General features: G+C 39.7%; 1 protein-coding gene across 1 annotated transcript in view; it reads right to left on the bottom strand.

Moving 5' to 3' along the window:
• Nucleotides 1-16885, bottom strand: part of XKR4 (XK related 4) — a 221705-nt gene that overhangs the window by 64459 nt on the left and 140361 nt on the right. The gene's annotated exons all lie outside the window — the stretch shown is intronic.

Raw genomic sequence — 16885 nt, 5'->3', positions numbered from 1 at the left:
CTTTCCTTTCAGAATTAATGAAGGCATTTTCCATTATTTGTGTCACTTGCATAATCTCTCACAGGAACAACAATATCTATCCCAAACATAAAAGATTCAGCAAGCAAAACCAGACAGACATAATCCAGCCTTCCCGGCACCATGTACCTTCAATTCACTGATTATTTCTATCCAATATACTTCAGAAGCAGCTTCACAGCTCAGACCTCCTTGGCTCTATTAGCCTCTTTTTTATTTGATTTGAAATCACTCTAAAGGTAAGAAATCATGCTAGCTGCAAGATACTGTCTGTTAATTGCTCCTGCAGATAATGAGCACCCTAAGGGTCGAAAGAAGGTTACAAGGCCTATAGAGACACATCAGAAATGCATAATTTATGCCTTTTCCAGCAGTTAACATTGCAATGTTTCTGTGTGCACAGTCTATCTTAAGCTGTTCAGCCTCCAGCTTTTCTGGCATTTCATTTTTGAATGGTTCACCATTGAGCAAACTAGTGAAACCTCCCAAAATCTCCTTAGGCCTTTTTCTTCCTAAATCCTCCTCTGTCATATGCCTCAATTACTTGATGGTGAAGGATTTTCCATTTCTCTGCTCTTTGTTTCTCTCCTCACTTCCCCATTTGAAGTCCAAATAAAGTGCCAAGACTGAACGGTATTTAAAATAATTAACTTGGCATCTTGTACAGCTTGATTGAAAAGCAGGAATTATTAATACAAATGAGCAATGCCTGTAGGACCTTTATTATAATTGTTGTTTTGTTTATGCTGACAAAGTATAATGTTTGCATTTTGTTATTCAATTGTTATTAAGATTTTGAGACAGTGAAGTTATGTCTACAGTATAAATAAGGCATTCATAACTCTTAGAAGAAGAACTGTAAGTTGTACTGCAAGCTCTGCAAATGACATGTCTGCCTGTGAGAACCTGTTAACCCAGGCTCTAAGGATGGGCCAGACATTTCATATTTCATCTCTAGAAACCCAGTTACCTTATGGATGCCTCTGATACAACGTGATGATACAGGCACTTGCAATCAAGCAGTTTTGTTTGGCCTCTGTCTTCACCTCCTTTGCCCCAAGAGTTCTCCAAAGAATCTGACAGAGGCTGGTAGTGCCTGAGTTAATCTACTCAAATGATCTCACTGATGAAATCCCCTGTATCTTCTGATTCACTGAATTCAGATTGTGTCTGCCAGTTTGAATTAGGCAAACCAGTTACATGAGGATAATCCCAAGGTATCATATTGGAGCATTTTCTGCACAAGGCTGAAAGGCTGATCTTGTAGCAGGTGGAACAAGCTGTTCCTTCCTCAAAGAGCAGCACTGTCATTTTTTAGGGCACAACAGATATTGTAATTCACTGTATGTCCTGTAGCAGCATTATGTCACAAACATTTGCAGTGTTTCTTATTGCTGCAGGTGTGACACACAACTGCCATGGGTTCAACTGTAATTTTTTTAAGTGCAGCATCTTTTTTTCATACTCAACAAACTTTTAGTTTATTCCTGTGTGATAACGAAAGAAAAATTCTGTGGTGAAGGAATTTAAAATTTCTTAGATTCCACAGCCATGCAAACCCCTGGTATGTGCACAGATCCATGAGAAATCTCTCTCCACAAATTTTTCAAGCATCTATCTTGCAGTGAAAGACATAGAAGAAGTAAATGTGTGTCCATATCCCTGAGTTTTAGCCATGTTTAAGTGAGATACTGAAACAAAATTAATTACCTGAGCTCCAGGTAGCTAATTTCTAGTCCAATGAGAGATGTGAGATTATCTATAGGGTAAGTCATCCCATTGATATTAGATGCCCCTCAAGAAAGAAAGAATGTCCTTCAGGTGCCTCTCTCTCTTAACTGGTTATAAAAGTAGATTAAACAGAACATCTAACTTTTAAACACAACTGTAGTTCAGCAAGATTAATTCCACCCTTAACATGCAGTTTCCCCAGTATCATCTTCACAATTCAGAAAGGTATTTAAATACATGCCCAGCTTTCCACGGCTGAATAACTCTAATCACATGGACTGGTTTAAGTACCTTGTTACACCAGGACTGGATGGTTTCTTGAAAAGAAAGCTTAACACTCTGTGGCTGCCTCTGTTAGACTTCAGGCTGCTTGTTTATGACACTAATTCTGTTTAGCTTTCTTGAGAAGCAGTGTCGGTATTTTAGAGAGCAAATGGAAAAAACAAAACAACCGTTTTAGGTATTTTCAAAAGAAATACAAGGCATCATTTACTACCTTGTTCTGTGCTGCATGTCTGACTAAGTGTTTGAATTATTTCTGCTTTCCTTTGCCTAAATCTTTTAAATTTATTTATTCTCCACTATTATTTACTGAGACTGTTTTATGTAACTCTGTTAAGTGTTTGGGGACACTTTCATGGTGTGAAATGTTCCACACATAATAAAGAACCATTGTTCGGGCAGCTCCCATGGCAGCTGATGGTAGAGATTAAAATACTGGGCCATAAATTGTATCAGTATAGTGTAAGCAGGACATGGTTGATACTTTATTTTCCAAATTAGAAAAAAAATTACAAAAACACCTTGCTAGCTTTTGAGCAGCTTCCAGTAATTTCTTTACATGAGAATCTAAGAAGCATGCTCAGACAGTTGACGTGCCTCCATTTGGCATAATGTTTATTTTAGGCAAAATTTTCCTCCACAACTGGCTGAGGAATACTAAGTTTATGACACTTTTTCTCTCTTGTTGACCTAACTATGCATGCTCTTGCACAAAACCCTGATGACAAGAACTGGATATGCAGATGAGTATCTATAGGAACAGTGGATCACTGACACCAATGGAATATGAAGCCCCCATCCAAGCAGAGACCAGAAAGAAGAACATTCCTAAAACAAGCTCATTTGAGATAGCTTAAATTCTGGCAGAAAACAAAATGAGCTGAAGCAAATTTCAGCTCATTTAACATACAAGTCAGAAGAAGATCCTGAGCCAGATGATGGTTATTTGAGAGCATTGGATATTCCACCAGAATCCTCTAAATAATAGCTCACAGTGATGTAATTTAGGTTCTGCCTTTTTTTCTTTTATATGTTCTCTGTATTCTTCGCACATATATTTGTAACTCTGTCACCTATTGTATTAGTAGCTAGTTTGCCCAGTACTTTCCCATTGCCTTTCCCTAGGCAGAAAGACAAAACAAATTCCAGAGCTCCGAGCCCAGGGGGATACAAGGCTCTGAGCTATCTTGGTTCTTCCTGGGAACCGAGGCAGAGAACAACTCTTGGAGATACATTCTTGTGGACAAAGCACAGCTAGTGCTGAATGGGGGGCTTCAGAAAAGGGCTTGACCTGGGGGGGAATTGCATCACCACTTGTCCTCCTAATTGGTGCTTTTTATCAATTATACTAATTACCTAAAACCTATAAAAATGTACTCACCCCTGGGTGGGGGGGACTTTTGTGGACATCTTTCCACAACTCCCTCTGAAGGCCTTCATCTTCAAATAAAGATCCCCTTTCATATTACCTCCTCACTAAAATTATCTTGAGTTCCATTTCCAGGTTGATAAAAAGGCAGCAACAGTAACCCTGCGACATGGATGATGTCTGAGAAGCATAAGTGAAAATCACTGAGCTGAAATAAACCTGAACCTGAGCCAAAACCAGAGCAAATCACTGTCTATCAAGAACTGAAGGTGAAACTGAACTTCTAGTGTAAAATCTTAGTAGAATTCCCTCGTGTCATTCCCTCTCCTCTGTCAGACACCCATGAAAGGGGCCCGGGACTGTTTCAAAGAGCTCCAGTGTGGCAGGGGAGCAGCCTGTCCCTGGGAGATGTGAAACTGGCTGTCCTGAAGGTCACAGCTGTTCTTGGTGTGCCCGTCGAGGCTCACGGGACTGCTGGCACTGACATTCAGGGAACACCAGGCTGCCCATGATTCCTGCAGGTCTTAAAACTGGAGTTACACCAGGGTGGGAGGGGATCACCCATGATGTGATCATCCATGATCCCATACACCATGTGAATGGGATCCCCATGAGCAGTGCTCAGCAGGAGTCAAGGCCATGCTTCTGCAAGGCTGCTGTGAGGCCTGGGTACCACCCAGGGTGCAGGTTTTGGGATGGTTCCAAGATGGAATTTTGGCTGGAAGAAAAGATATGGGCCTTGTGCTTTTCTTCAGCAGTGCTGCAGAAAGATTCAGATCCATGGTGCCTCACAATGGCTTTGAGCAGAGCTTGTGTAGGGGGAGTATTAAAATGTAAATTCAGGTTTGGCAGCTCAGCTGCATGCTTGCACTCTGCTGGCCAGTACCTTTCTCTGTTGCCTCTTTCTTCCCTGCTCATAACAGCACATTTCTGCTATTTTAAATCTATTTTTTTGTATCCTGGGGTTATGGCACTTCATAACAGGAAGAAGGTATAATTTTAGAGTATTTTAATTGCTAAGCCATGCTCTCCCAATCTGCCTCCTTATCTCCTTTTGTTCTTTTCCTCTTAAGCAGAAAGGCAACAGAAACCAGGCACTGAGGAAAATGAATACTGCTCCCTGACAACAAAATCTAGAGCCAACTGTTGCAGTCAGTTTCAATTTGCATTCCCTGGTGAAACCCTGAAGCTTACTGGGACATGGAAACAAACAGGCTAGAGCAATTTATGATCATGCACGTAGCTACTACTTTTTTCTTTTTTCTTGCTGTTGTTTAAAGGAAATGCTAGCAGAGATGCAGACTCCTGCCAAACATATGTAGCTTTTACGATACTTACATGCAGCATGAATTCTCAGTCCTGGGTGAGGAGAAGAGGGCACATTTCTCATGCCCCTGCTGGGGAAAAATGCAAATTCAGTGCCACCTTGCACAGAAACCTCAAATCTCAGTCCTAAATCCCTCCACCCACAAATATATGAGCTACTCTGCACAGTTTGTCTATTCTATCCTCACTTTGGACATAGTTAATGACATAATGCTAGTTTTTGTTGATTATTGTTTTGCATTTTGTAGCATAGTATTGTTTGCACGGTATAGTTTCTCAGTGTTATTTTTGCATAATATAGTTTCTTAGTGTTTCCTAGCAGGAGAGTGAGTTTTGTGATCCAAGTATATTCCTCATCATCTGACATCTGACATTAACAATTGGGAGAGGCCATAATAAAAACACCACGTGAGTTGTATCATTACAGCCCTGGTAATGGCTTTAGAAGGCTGAACATATTTAAATGATTGTGTTCAAAGACACTCAGAAGATAAAACAACAGAAATACTGGTTGAAAGCGTTACCTCCCTTTTCTTCAAAATTTATGACATTGTCATTAAAACATTGTCATTGTCTTTTGCAAACAACAGTGAGGAAAAATTGTGTTTGGGTGGGGGAATAGAGGGGAGGACAAAAAGGAGGAAAGAGGACTTGTCACCATGGATTAATAAGCCTGGGAATGAATATTTAGGCAGCAGTGCTTAAGTGGAACCAGCATCAAATAGTCACTGTCAAGAACTAATAAACATTTTAGCACTCATCGGCGAGGTGCTAATGAAATAGTATGTGTGTTTTTGTGTCCTTATGGGGGAAGCAATCAAAAAATAAACATTAGTTAACTTATTATACTATCCTTAGGGGAAAAAAATTGTTCCTTTTGGCCATCTTATTAGGCAACAAAAATGTAGACTCATAAGTAAGTTCGTAGTCTGATAAGTACAAGATACATCAATAAAAGGGAAAAAATTAAAGAAAACCTAATTGTACTCGAGACAAACCTATTTATTTAAAGAAATATATACATACAAAATTAGGTAATGATTTTATAGGGCTTATTAAGGAAGTCATGAAAGCCCTTTAAGTTGTAAAATATCTTGTAATTGGATTATTACTTTTACAAGACTACAAGATATTAATGATTTCACAGGATATCATAAAAATGTAGACTCAAATATTTTCATGGTTTTCAATGATATATGACTTCAGTCTTTTAGTGGGTTAAGATGTCATTTGGATCAACAAGTATTTAGAAAATTCCTCTGTAGCCTCAAGGTATTTACAAACACATAACAGCAAATTTTTCTTTAAGTTACTTATCCATTTAGAAAGCAGATTACATATTTATGTGTTTAACTATGGATCCCTTTTCCTAACTTTAGACACACAATTTTTAAAGCTTTTTCAAAGCAACAGGTTATTGGTGTGTCGTAGGAAGAAACCAAAATATCACCCCAAAGATGTGATCTAAAAGCCTGATGTTCTCTTCATTACATTCCAGCTTTCTGAAGATCTCAGATCTTATCTTCACTCTTTACAGACTTGGCAAGTTTTAATATACAGTTTGTGGAACCAGAAATTTGGTATCTGAGAACCATCTTTCTATAGCCTTCCCAGCAGGACTATTTTACTTAATAGCAGGTACAGCTCATATGTAGAAAAATGTGTGAAAGTCTCTAACTGGAAGCTTTTCTTAGCTGAAGACTTTGTTCTACAAATTACTCATGTTCAGATATTTGTGTAACCATCTTCTATAATACCTTTCAATCTTACTTTTAACTTTTGTATATGCAGCTCTCTGCCTCTTCTGTTTCACGACTGCATAAAGAATGCTCTACTTAGAATCGAATCTGGAAGTTGATTCACAGTATGTACAGATACTGTCAAAGCAGAAGATAGCTTTAAAGTTTCTGATCTTCCTAATTTGTTCTGCAGAGCCAGTTTAAATACTTCTGAATATATAATCTGAAAGACTTGGTCTTGATGACTGCTATTGATGAAATCTCGAGTAAGAGACAAAAAAGCCCTTAATGCATAAGAGTTCCCCAAGTGTAGTAACAAACAAACATAACACAAGTCAGTTGTGATGGACCTGCTACTTCATTTACTGATAACAACTAAAGCGAGACACTTCACTGAATGGTATAAAAAATTCTACAATAAACAGTTCAGGAATAGCCTGCCACAAAGAAAAATGCTTTTTCTCTCTCAGAAAGCAGAACTCTGAAAGACACAATGGCTGGATTGTAAGCATTTGCTGTTAGAATGCTGAATAGTAATAATAGTACTTATAATGACGATAATAATAATAATGATGATGATGATGATGATGATGATGTTCTTCAATCCTTGGCCACCTTTATGGGTTGTGCTTGGCCTCAGTGATGCCTGACAACAAAGGGATACCTTATACAGGCAAATGTTTTAAAGACAACACTTCCTCAACACACTTTGCCACTGTTCAACTCAGTGGTCCTTCAGCTTTCATGTTAGGTGAAGTATAGCTAATGTGCTTTCTTAGAGATCATTTGCAGCTCTGTACATTTTATCCAGCGGATCTTTTCAGAAGAGCTTTTTCAAAGCTCAGTTCATTCTCATTGCCTCAATCGTTATCTCAGTTTCAGAAACCAACACAGGACCCTGCCTTTGGGGCAGCAGATTTTGCTGCCCTCATATTAAACTTTTTCATACTAGGAAGCCTTTCATAAAGAAATAAACTCCTACTGCTTTTTAGATTGCTCTGGGTCTTGGCCCATGTCCTTGTTCAAGCCCCAGCTAAAAGTGAATTCTTACAGCTGCTTTAAGTAATTGAGAATCAAAATTTAGAAGTGAAATGCTGATACCACCTTCCGCATTACAGCATTTAGCTGCTTCTGTCATGAAGCAATCAGCCGTGTATTGTAAGTGACTGTGTTGTGAGCCTCTCTGATCTAAACATGTGTTGGCTTAAAATATCAATTCAATTGCAATGCATTATGCTCTGCTCAGAAAACCCATCTGGCTCCAAAGGCTGCTGCCGCAGGATGTGGTGCTGCTGCAAAGCCAAAGACCTGTTTCTGCCCTTGTTTGCATGGCTCTGCCTCTCAAGGAATGGCACTGAAGTGGCTGAAAGTGAACCACCCCAGAGCAGGTGTGGCAATGAGTCAGCCAGGTGTATGGCTACATCATGCAAATTTCCCAGCTTGTTTTCCCAATTTTGCTGCTACACTCATTATCAAGGAAGTGAAAGAAAACCCCTCAAAAAACAGAGAACACCTTTGGATTTCTTTTCAACCAAATGATTATAACCCCATTTCTTTCCTACTGAATCACCATTCAAGATATTTCAGGCATTTCTGCGCTCTTTATAACAAAACGGACTCCATAGGGGTGGAAAGTAAAATCATGCTTTTTAAAGGAAATGACAAGAAAAAAGAAATAATACATTCATCCCCTAGCAGAATTTCTTTTTACTGTAAATTATTTTAGTGTCTACTGTTCTTGCAGGTGAAAATACATCATTGAAAACCTCTAGATAACAGTCCTGGTCTCATGGCATGAGAGAGCTCTGCTGGGACTAGAGTGGGTCTGAAGAAAAGGCATGGGGAGCCATTTTCGGTTTACTGCTGCCTTGGACTCAAGTTGCACATTTTCTGCCTTCTGCTGAGCAAAACGAGCATAGAGCCAGTTACTGAGGAAAGCAGTTACATTTTGAGCTATATTTAAGGATGAGAAGCTGCTATGAATATACAGAGAGTAAATGCTACCATGTCACTTAGGGTCAGGATCAAGAAGATCACCAGAGCTCAATTTTTTTATGGCTTTGGGGTGTCTTACTTATTTAGTATCATTACAAAGAGTGACTAACCTAGGAGCTCAAAATGATCTCTGAATACCTTTCTATGGCACAGGAGACCTGGCAAAGATCCAGCTTAGCTAGATGGTGCTCAAACAGCTCTTTTCAGTCTGTCTGTCTGTCTATCTATCTATCTATCTGTCTATTCATCCACATTTCTGGTGATGATACACATTTCTGACTCAATACATATTTATCCAGAGAGCAGGAAGAGACTATGAGAGCACCAAGGGCACTCCTTAAAACCTGAAAACAGCCTGAAGTTGCATAAGCTTTCAGAGGGCTTTGACACCGGGGTGGCAGCAGATGGCTGAAGGAGGGGTACACCCCGTCATTCACTGCCCCTGTGATGGGGACGACAGCACAGCTCATGAAGCAGCCCCTGAGCTACTGCAGATTTTAGTACAGCATAAAGCATGAGATGGGGGTTAGTTTATTTCATTTTGCAGACTGAAAACTGCAGCAATTTGGGAGGTTTTTCGTGAGTCACTCTGTTGTTCCCACAGCCGGGGACACGGCAGCAGCCTTGCTCAGAGCAATACGGCAGCTGGCAGAAGGGGTTTGCTGCTGCTGATCTCTGCTACATGTGAGCCCTGAAAGCCCCATGGTCCCAGGGCCCAGCACCTGCAGGGTGCTCCCAATCAGTCCCTGGGCTGCTCTCTGACCCTGCCACGGGGCTCCTGGGTCTTCCCTGTCTCACTGGGTAGGAGCTCCAGGGAGGCTGCAGCTGTCAGAGCTCCTGCAAAACTCTGTGACAGTCCTGGAGGGCTGCTGGAGGATGACAGGGAGCAATACTTGTGGCTGTGTCAAGAAAAGTCACACTGAGGGAGGATACAAGTCACACTTTTGACTCAATTGGAAGAATTCTTCTGCATCTTGAAATGTCCAAAGGGTGGAGAAGAACATGCAGAGGCAGTGTGTATTAGCTATAAGAGCCTGGGATCAATAGTAATTGGGTAAGCTCATACCACGAGACTCTTCCTGCCCAAACTATTTAACTCCCAAGAGCACACTGGCCACCCATGCATAAATGATACACTAAAAGCCCCACTCAAAACTAAAACTAGAAATTCTCTCTTCAGCAGTAACACAAAAGCTGCTAATGATTTGTTTTTAAACCGTATTCATTATATACAGAGAACAGAACACAGTTTATCACTTTATTAACTGACATACTGTGAGAAATAGCACCCACTGGAAAAAGGAAAATATTTTAAATTCATTTTCATTATAATTTAGTTAGGAAACCAAAAACTAATAAAATACACTTAATAGGTTTTTATCCCCATTAGGTTAGGTAGAATGTCATGCTTAACATAAAAGACAGCTACTTAATACCTTTTTGTAAAACAATGCTCCTATAAATCCCAGCCCAGCAAGTAGATTTTATTCATTAAAACAGTTCCACTGAGTCCAGTGAGAAGGTGTCCACAGGGGTGAACCTCCTGTGCCTGACTGGACCTTTTGTTTGAGTCTCACTGTAACACTGGTTATTCACTGATACTGGCAAAACTCTTAGCACAAAGCAAAAATACAATGGGGTTTTTATATTTGCAGCTTGATATTCCTCTAACACACAGCTGAAAAATACTAATATGTATAAAACTAGTTACAGGTCTGAAATCCCATACAATTTTCATCATTTGTAGTATATTCTGTATACCACTAAACTTGGATATCATGTGGGGCACATGACATGTGGATATCATTTTAAAACCAGGATTCCCTTTTTGACATGCAACTTACAGCTAAAATCACTACCATCAGGAAAGATTACTTTTCTGGTTAGTTTTGGCAAAAAAAAATAAAAAATCTGCAGATTAACAAACTAACATGCACTGATGCACTAGCAATGAAAATGACAGAAAATTTCAGATCTGTGGTTTTGGCATGAAGCTGGACATGCACTTTGGCTCTGTGACTGAGGATTTAAAGGTCACTGCATGATGAAGAATTCACATTAATTCTTATCTTTGAGGTATTGTGCAGTCTTTGGGTAAGACACAATCACGACTAAAATTTCTCACTGCTATATTAGACACAGGAAAGCTTTTTCTGTGCCAAGCATGCATCACTTTTTTTTCCCATCCCTGAGCAAACGTACCAGTCATAAAAAAACACAGGAACCCAAAAATGAAATTGGAAATTTTTTCCTTGGCAAGGTCACTTATAGCACAACAAAAAGGGAGCAGAAGGATATGCCACCAACTCTCTGACATTCCCCAACAAATAAAATTCAGTGTGTAGGCAATATATCACGCTTGCAGAAATTAAATGCGCTACTTTGTGTCTCAGGCTGTCTTTACCACTGTGTATACATTAACAGCTTTGTGAAGGCACTATTAAATTTAAAAAGCTGTAGATAATGTGGAAATAATTTTTGTGGGGTTTTTTTTTGCCATTCCCTGCAGCAGTAAAGAATTTCTTTTCACAATATCTCCAGGCTCCTAACGCCCTTAAAGCCTGGATCCGTCAGAGGGGAGCAGCTGATCCGCAGGAGAGCAGGACTGCTCTGCAGAGGGATCTCAGAAGACTGAGAGGAATGACAAAAAGACTTACAAAGGCAAACGAAAACTCTTGCATGCTCATATCACTTCGGGCCACCAGTACTAGAAATACTTTCACAAACTGGACCAAGGCCAGTGAAGGGCCTCTGAAATAAGAGGATCCTATAATGTCAGTCCATACTTTTGTAAATGATCCATCTCCATCTGCTTTGTAGGCCTCCTTTGTGGCCTGAAAGGCCACAACTATGTCACCCTATTTCCATGCTGAACAACCTAATTTTCTATACTTTCCTTGTAGGAGAGGTTCTCCATCTCTCTGACCAACTTGATGGGTTCCTTTAGATTCACTCCAACAGGTCCATGTCCTTCCCGTGCTGTGGACCCCAGAGCTGGATGCAGCACTTCAGGTGGGATCTCACCAGATCAGAACAGAGGGGCAGAATTCCCTCCCTTGCCCTGCTGGCCATTCTGTTATTGACCCAGCATGGGATATGGTTGGTTTTCTGGGCAGTGAGTGCACATTGCCAGGTCAGGTCCAGCCTCACACCCACCATGTCCTTATCAGGGTTGCTCTGGATCTGTTCATCCCCCAGCCCATGTTGATACTGGGAGTACCGACACCTCAGTATCACCCCACCTTATCCAGGTGCAGCACCAGCACCTGGTCTTATTAAACTTCATGAGCTCCTCATGGCCCCATTTCTGGAGCTTGTCCAGGTCCCTCTGGATGGCATCCTGTCCTTCAGGTGTGTCAGCTGCACCACTCAGCTCGGTGTCATCTGCAAATTTGCTGAGGGTGCACTCAATCCTTTTGTCTGTGTCTTCAATGAAGATATTAAATAACACTGGTGCCAGTATAAACCCCTGACAAACACCACTCACCACTGATGTCCATCAGGATTCTGAGCCACTGACCACTTCCCTCTCGATGTGACTGTCCAACCACTGCCTTGTCCATCTAGCTGTCTACTCCATCTTTTTTCAATTTAGAGAGAGGGATGTTGTGGGAATCATGTCAAAGGCTTTGCAGAAGTCCAGGTATATAACATCTGTAACCCTTCCACTCATAGCCACAATGTTGGGGGCTATGGTGCCTGAGCTGGGTTTGTGTAGCCTGAGGGAGGACTGGTAGACAGGACTACGAACCAAGAGGAGAGATCTAATTGCCATTTTCTCCTGCCTAAAAGGATAATTATACAAACCCCTCAAACTCAGAGTCACACAATGAGTCAAAATCACAGAAAGGGAAAATCTGATTTGCTGCAAGAAAAGAGATTTTTGCCGGGGTGGTGAGCACTGGTACAGTTCACCCAGAGAGGCTGTGGGCTCAGCAACCACAGAAGTACACAAAACTCAAACAGACATGGCCCTGAGGAAACTGATCGATTTTTGAGCATGGCTGTGCTTCCAGAAGGGTTTAGACAAGATGATCGATTGAGAACCTTTTGACCTATCTTATTCTTTCATTCTGTGACAAGACACTCAGTTGGTGTGAGCTGGAAATACCACCCAGAGGTGAGATTATCATCTTGGTACTTGAACAAACTGCATCAAAAAGCCTTGAGAAACCAATCTTTAAATTATATTCCTATATAAACGTAAGTTTATAAAACCATTTATAATTCTTTTCTTCCAGGCTGGCATAATGCCTCTAAGGTATGACAAAATATGTACCTAAAGTTGTGTTCGAAAATCCAAATATATGTCATGATTTTTCAAAATTTAGTGAAGGAGGCACCTACCTACTCTCTTTGGTAACCAGCTGATTTACTGAGACCTTCCAACAGGTTTTTGAAGTTTAGCTAGATACTCATCTACTGCAAAGGTAGCCAGGATAGCTAATGTGAGAAGAATGAGGACAAAAAGAGTAGCAGTAAAATGTGTACTAAATCTTCTTAATACTGTTTTTAATTACTTCTTTGCTATTAAAATTACACATGAAGATGTTATGCTGCTATGTTATGAAGCCTTATTGCTATTCACTCACAATGACCTGAATAGTTTATTCATTTTCCTATGATGTAATGATTGGAAAAAAATGTTCAATGAGTGGCAAGGCTTCACAAATGATATTTTTTGCATCATAATGCAAATTCACATTTATATGTCTACATGGTGTTGTGTGATCCTCTGGGTTTTTTAACAACCAGTTAATACATAATAAACAAGGATAAAATATCAGCATAAACTCAGTAAAAACATAGTCACCAGAACACATTATTTATGAAAAAAAACGTTTTATGTAGCTCCCCTCATTACTAAGGCTGCCTGAGGAATTAGGGTTATTTTACTGCAGCTAAACAGAAAAAATAAAAATGTTCACTAGCCATCTCTGATTGACTTTCAGGGGTTGAGGTCCTGTAAAATGGGTTTGTTAAGAAGACAGTACCTGTGTACATATCCTCTTGCTTTTTCAAGTTGTATTGATGCATCATACTTTTAGCTAGATGAATGGACAGGGACAGGACATCAGGAAACATGGGAAATAAACACAGGACATAAAGCATCATAGGGTTACAAAAATAGCTATAGGGTTACAGAAACACCCACGGTCTCATAATCACTCCCTGAACATGGGGGCTGAAAGGGAGCTGGTATTCAGAAAATATGGAAATAATGGCAAAAGCAGTGTGTGTGAATGGAATGACAGCAGGATGTTGCAGAAAGGGTTCCCTGATAAAACAGATTCTGTTTGCATACAAAATCACTTTGGGGAAAGATTGTGGGTAGTTGTAAGAGCCTGCTGTAGAATTCCAGAGTTAAATTTGGATATGGATTGAGCTGTTCAAACCATTCTTACAGGGAGAAATTCTGCAGAACTGTCTCGTTATGGCAGCCTCTGATTTGTCAGATATAGGCTGGAGAACGAGTGCTGCTGAAGGCAGCCCAGATATTCCAGTATATGACAACTGACAGCTTTTCTGAGAGAAAGCAGAGAGGATTCTTTCTAAACTTAGTTATGGAAAGTATAGAGGTTGTTACAGGACATCTAATTGTAGCAAAATAACATTGAATCATATAAATGTTGGTTTAATTTATATACAATGGAGGGATAAACAAAAATAGATCTGTTAGTAAGTCTAACAGAATTTTAGAGAAATGAGTGATGGCAGCAGAAGTTAATTGCTCTGTTCCCCACTTCTCTGTGGGGGACACTTGGATTTTCTTTGAGACAAAGCACAGGAGGATTTATGGAGCTTTTCAACACTGAAACCCAAAAACTTTCAGAAAAAAAACCCTCAAAACCTACCTCAGAAATGGTTCTTTGATGGAAATAAAAAAAAAAGAATGATGAGCAATAAAGGCTGCACTTTATAGGACAATTTTCCCTAAGGGCTCTTGAAATAAGACCTCAAAGACAGTGCTAACTGATAGAAAATAAAAACAGAAAGGAAATTTGTATTACTGTAGATGGAAGCAAAACTGGAAGTTCCTTGTTTTCACCCAATACAACCAAAACCTCTCTGTCTCAGGATTCAAAATAAGACAATGTACGAAATCCTGCTGTTGGTGAGAAGCATCTTAACTATCCCCACCCAGAAGTGGTGCCATGTGGCTGAAAAGGAGGCACTTCACAAGCACCTGGCTGAAGCAGGGCTAAAATGCAGGCTTCAATACCACACAAAGCTTTAGAGCAGCTTTTAAAGCAATGACTAACTGAAAACAAAGGTAAATCTAGAACCATAGTATATCTTGGGTTGGAAGGGACCTTAGAGGTCACCTAGTTCCAAATATCTGCCATGGGCAGGGACAACTTTCAGGAACATTAGATTCCACACAGCCCTGTCCAACCTGGCCTTGAAACATGGAAGTGTATGAAAAAAGAGTGCATACATTAAAAATGAAGCAGAACATTAGAGAGCTAGAGTCTAGAACAGCTCAATAGCTTTCTTTTATAATCCCTTTCTCAACAAGTAAAATGTGGCAGATCTAATCTATCAAATAGCAGAATGGTGACTACAATGCTAATGGGAAAGTGCTGGTGACGCTTGAGAGGTTAGGGAATAGTAGAGGAGAAATAAGGCAGGTAAAGGAGCTAATTAAAGAAAGACACTGCAGTTTATGTTGAAATGCTAAGGAACCCTTGAGGTGGAGTAGAGTTACTCTTAGTTTTTCAATACTGATTACACTTGGAACCAATCTCATCTGAACACTTATCTTGATGACCTTTGTTTAAAACATAACGTACTAGTAAGCGTTTGGGAGATATTGTCAACATAGGAAAGGAGAGTGATATGTGGGAAAATCAGGGGGACCTTGCAGGCTGCAAAAGTAGAAAAGAGACTAAATTTATTTAGTTGCTAATACATTTTTATAATGTAATTAAAGCCTCATCAGAGTGTCATGATGCTGGAAGAGCCTGTGTGTTTTAAAGGTTCATGAAATAACTAGAATTACCTAGTCCAAGACCTGAGTGAACAGGGAATTACAACCCTAGATCATACCTAGTGAGATATTGCCATGAGAAATATGGGAGATCTGGATAAATGCCATGTGGAGTCTTCTGTGCAGTCTTGGTCATCTGTATACACCAAAGATGAATTCAGACTGGGTCTGAGGAAGAAAAAGTCTATGAAGAGAATTCAGAACCTATCATGAGATGAAAGAATGCACAGCAGGAGGAATGATTCCACTTTTCCATCAAAGTATCTCTTATTCCCCAATCCCATTTGTCACTCACAACAGTCCCACTGGGCAGGGGAAAGCAGTACAATTCCTTGTCTGGAAGGATGCATATTTGGGATGACTGGTGGCTGGTAGGTAATAAAAAAATACTGGCTGAAGTCTGACTGCTTTTCCCTGTAGTGGAGGCTCTCGATTTTTAAAGAATATTTTCTTTTAAAATTATAATTATTTTTATTTATTTTTATTTGTATTGAGTGCTTTTTTTTGCTACATTTAAGAAAACATAATTGTCTTTGAGATGTTGGTTGTTCTCTTATACTGATTGAAATACTGCAGTGGATCAGAAGTTCTAAAAAGCAGGACTGAAGGACAGAAATGGGCTATATAATTGTACGAACCCCATTTCCTTAGGGAACAAGTGTAAAAACAGGGATGACACTATAATAAATATGCGCAGACTGCTGATAAAATTAAAAAGTCAGAACAGCCATCAGCAGGTCTATATCAATCAGAGAATTAAACTTTCAACTGGTATATTAGATACTAAGGGTATAACTAGTTTTAAGATTGTAATCAGGTTATGAAATAGATCATATGACATGATCGCCTTCAGGAAGTCCTCTCCTGCATTATCAAAAACAAGGGTATGCTAATATCCTCTAGCCTAATGAGCACAAGATAACATTTTTCAAATTTGCAAAAGGACCTGTGGATCAGTTTAAGAGTCATTTCCAGAAAACACATTTACTCTGTAGTACATCATACTTGTTGATCCTTGTCACTGGAAATCTGTTTGGCCAAGTATCAAGTAGAATCTGTAACTATAGGTTGCTCTGTTTTAGTTTCTCTGTGGAAAATTTGGGTGCCGGACTGCAGTGGTACAGAACCTTGACAACACAGAGAAAAGTAATGGCAACTTGCCCAGAACTCAAGTGCTGCGCCTGATTTCCATACAAATATACATTGAATTGTATGAAATATTGCATCAGAATTATGTATTTTATTTATTTATTTATAGGGCACTGCAAATGTAGGCAGCATTTTACAGAGTAATCCAAAATTCCTGTGAAGGTAGCAAAAAAGAAAAGCTGTGCAAAAGCATAACGTTGTTCACAGAAAAATTGTAGACTTAAATGATTTTCAGTTTACTGTGCTGATATGAAAAGTCTGAATTCCTGATGCACAACATTGAGC

The sequence above is a fragment of the Motacilla alba genome, chromosome 2, assembly GCF_015832195.1.
Source record: "Motacilla alba alba isolate MOTALB_02 chromosome 2, Motacilla_alba_V1.0_pri, whole genome shotgun sequence".
NCBI classification, from domain to species: Eukaryota; Metazoa; Chordata; class Aves; order Passeriformes; family Motacillidae; genus Motacilla; species Motacilla alba.
The sequence above is the reverse complement of the archived record's forward strand: the minus strand, read 5'-3'. Positions and strand labels throughout refer to the sequence as shown.